This window comes from Sciurus vulgaris, assembly GCF_902686455.1.
Source record: "Sciurus vulgaris genome assembly, chromosome: 6".
Lineage (NCBI taxonomy): Eukaryota > Metazoa > Chordata > Mammalia > Rodentia > Sciuridae > Sciurus > Sciurus vulgaris.
In genome coordinates, this window is record NC_136466.1 from 115,521,295 (window position 1) to 115,525,283 (window position 3,989).

General features: G+C 41.7%; 1 pseudogene across 1 annotated transcript; it reads right to left on the reverse strand.

Annotated features, from left to right (window-relative positions):
• Window positions 1–1,742: 1,742 nt before the first annotated feature.
• Window positions 1,743–2,644, reverse strand: LOC306664348 (large ribosomal subunit protein uL30-like 1; annotated as a pseudogene). Its single transcript has 2 exons — window positions 2,640–2,644; window positions 1,743–2,494 (listed from the first exon to the last, which is right to left on the reverse strand). The product of its transcript is annotated as a large ribosomal subunit protein uL30-like 1 (transcript).
• Window positions 2,645–3,989: the final 1,345 nt, after the last annotated feature.

Genomic DNA, 3,989 nt, shown 5'->3' on the forward strand with positions numbered 1-3,989 from the left:
ATATATAGTATAAGTTCTATATGTTTACTTTGTGAAAAGATGTTCAACAAGTCCACCCTCTACACTTTTCTTGACTTTACTAAATTCATGAATGTTCGGACCACAAGCAATGGAATGTGGGATGATGGTGACCGGCAGCCGACTGACCTCCTCTCCTTTCACACTCTCAGAATGAATCTTCATTACTCCCCCTCAGCATGTGGTCCTTAATATTATTTGCAGTAACGAAGTTTTATCTCAATAATAATGTGAGGTGGAAAACAAAGGTCCTGGGGTCCTGCAGGCCCATAGGAATGGCCTTGATGGGAGGCATGGTTTTCTTCTGGGGGTCAGAACAGTGCCTGAAGGGGTTGGTTGATCTGTGACACTATAATGAGGGAGCCATGAGGAGAGAGTGTGAGAATTTACTGCTCACAGGAGGGCAGACGGTTCCCATGTGTTGCCAATAACTTCTTTCCACACACACTCTATCTCCCTTCTTGTATCGGGAGAAGATGTTACAGCCTCACTTCACAAAGATGACCTGAGTTATTATCCTAATGTGCATTCCTGGATCCCGGAGAGGGCAAAAACACTCACTGGGTACTCGTGACTTTCCATGTAACATCATGAAATTCTATTAGAAACGCGAAGACATGATACTGACACTTCTGACTATTTTGGGCTAAAGAATGTAAATAGTACTTCAAATAGAAACATCTCCAACCTTCTGATAACAAAAATAACAACTTTGCAACCGACTATGTATCTGGAGGTTCTGGCCACAAGGAATTTCAGAGTGGAATCACAAGCGATAGTGATGAAATACAGAATCAAAACAACTCAGTTTCCACTATTTTTAGAACTCTTCTCGTAAGAAGGTCAGCGTCATGAAGATGCTTGATCATTTTCCCAAGCCTGGCTCTCTCTGAGAAGGTAGAATAGACAGGACTGGGGCAGAACAGGCGGAAAAATCACCAATTACTTGATGAAGAAATATTTCTTGGGTGACTACTGTGAGCGGGGCCTAGCTCAGTGGCTAAACACACAGGCATTAGATTCACCCTCTCCATCACTTACCACCCTCAGCTGTGCTGGTTCCCTAACATAATACCCCGCTAATCCCAGGATATGCCTTCAGGTTTACTGTGAGAATTAATCCATTCAAAGCACTTACCAATGTAGTTTCCCCTTGATATCCACTCGGGATTCATTCCCTGCAGATGGCAAAATCCATAAATGCTCAATTCCCTTATATAAAATGGTATGGTGTTTGTATATAACATAATATATCCTCCCATATACTTTATTTATTTATTTATTTATTTTAGCACTTTGTTTTTGTGCTTTTCTTCCTGAGTAGTTCAAGTTTTCAAAACAAGGCTCTCGGGACCTCTAGATTTCAAGTACGTTCCTGGACTTGGTTCACTGCTGCAAGAGTCTTGGGGAGGCTTGTCTACAAGCTTGGATTATTCATTCACCAACATTAAACCCCAGGATAGAGGATGTGACAAAGCAGGACTCCTTCCTCTATGGCATGTGTTGATTTCAGAGGCAGAGGTGGTCAATGTGGAAAACAATGGAATTTCCCTTGGAACTGGACTGTGATGAGAGGTGTCTGCCATGATCATAACTACTCTCTTCCCCAATCCCTTCCTCCCAGTTTCTTAAGGCAGAAAATAATCTTCCTTGAAGATACTTGATAACAAGTCCATTGAACAAAAACACAAGGTTCCAATGCACTGCTTTCAGATATTCTGGGTTTAGTTCAGCTGGCAGATGAGCTGATTGATGTGTTCACCCCAATAGCCAGTTCCATCCCTTGAGGAAGTCTACTCTATTTTTGGTAGCATGACGGGCCACAGAGAGGTAGAAAGGGCACAAGAACCTAACAATCTCCCAGAAATACTTACCCGGGAAGGCAATTTCATGAATGAGGTCTTCCAGGCAAATGACATCCAACCTCCCCAGGTGCTCCTCAATCATGTGTTGTCTCTCAGGGGGATGGTCTTATTCTTGACCTTTGCTTGTGCACATTTCAAGATGAGTTCCCGACAGACTTCAGATTCGGAAATCCCCAGGTCACATAAGGATCTACTATCTGTAACATTTTTGGGCTTTGCAGGGTGACTTTAACAAAGACATCACTAAATATTTTCTTCAGACGAAGTCTTGCAATTGTCCCCTGCATCAGTGTACTTACCCCACTAATCTTTTGGATGTATAACAACAAAGACCAAGTAATGTGTGTCAGGCATTTCCAAAGCATGAGGTTTCACTTCTAGTCTGATGTGTACTTGGTCACATTTCTTCCACAGGAATCATGCAGGAATGATTCCAGTTGCTTAAATCTGAACTCTTTTCCTTTTCTCTTCTTCTTTGCCAAAAGCACTTGCTTGGCCTGGTAGCTTTGAGGGCCTGATAAAAGCTTTACTCTTTTTCAGGAGATTTTTTTGGAACCAGAGGGATCTTTCTTCTTTGTTCCCTGTAATCTGGAGCCTTTTGTCCTCTCTTCCTACAGTCCACAAGTGTCCTCCCTCTCTAACATCACAGCATAAGCACCATGGATGTCATCGGATACTCCTCCCATATACTCTAAATTATCTCTAGATAACTTAGTCTCTTATACAATTTAAATGTTGTGTTGATAGTTGTTGTACCGCATTGTGTAGGGGAAAAGTCTGTGCATGTTCAATACAGATGCAATTATTTTTCTAAATTTTTTTTTCCAGTGCTGGGGATTGAACCCCAGACCTCACGCTTATAAGGCAAGCACTCTACCAACTGAGCTATATCCCCAGCCCTATTTTTCTAAATATTTTTGATCTGCAAGTGGTTGAATCCACAGATGCAGAGCCCACAGATATGGGAGGATCAACCGTAAGTGGCATAGAACAAACATTCAAACACCACAGTTAGGGGGAAATGGTAAATCTACTGATAAAACTACAAATGTCAAAATAAGGCAGCATGCAATGAAGCGGAAATGGTAGCCCTGGCAGAGTAAGGAGGCATGATTACTGAACTGGAGTGGAAGGACTCCTTACAGGGGTTTGACCAGTCCTGACCCATCGGAGGAGGAGAGGCATTTGCAGAGACCATCTCAGTGACGCCAGGAGGAAGTGTACCATGCTGATGTGAAAAGGGGATGCAGTAAATAAGCCTTTCTGACTAAAGTGGAGGGTTCAGTCAGGGGAAAAGTGAGAGGAAGTGATGTAGAGCTGGATTAGGGGTTAGTTTGCGATAAGCTTAGATTTTAGCCAATAAAGGCTTTTTGGACAAGCTGATGCCTTAGTAGACGAGGTGATGTTGGAAGCATCATTGGGAAGGAACCAGCCAGCCTGGAAGAAGAGGATCTGTACCATCAGGATCACCCACACTGAGGCTTTTGCACTTGGACAGGATCAGGTGTGAGGGTCTGGGTGAAGGGTGGAAAGTTGAAAAGGAATTTCCTGTGTAGTCAGCCAGACATGAGTGCATTCTGCTTCACTTGTGCTAACTGATGCCAAGAAGCCTTCTGGGATTCAGGACAGGACAAAGACCAAGGTGCAGCCCAATATTGCTAGAAAGGAGAGGCCTTAATAAAATGTCCAGTACTTTTATTTCCTTTTTGTGTTTCTAAACAATATGCTCAGAAAATTTTTATTCATCACAAAGCTATGCTGAAATATTCAGAAAAAAAAAAAACAAAAAAAAAAAACAATGTTCTAACATCCTTAAAGATTTTGCAATTGGAATGGGGAGAAGAGTGAAGAGTGTTTGGGAGAGACACTTATTTGGAAGAAGGTCAAATACATGGCCTTTGGTTATTTGATAAGTATCAAGTAATGTGGATCAAGTGTGCTATCAAAGGTTAAAAGAGATTCCTAATTGGCTCCAGTGGTCATAGAAGACTGACTTGATTCTTTGCCTTATTATAAATCAAGTCGTTTCTGTTTTTAGAGAGGAATAAACAATCCTGTAGTTGGTTGATGAGGAGAACAAATTTTTTTTAAAAAATAAAATTTGAA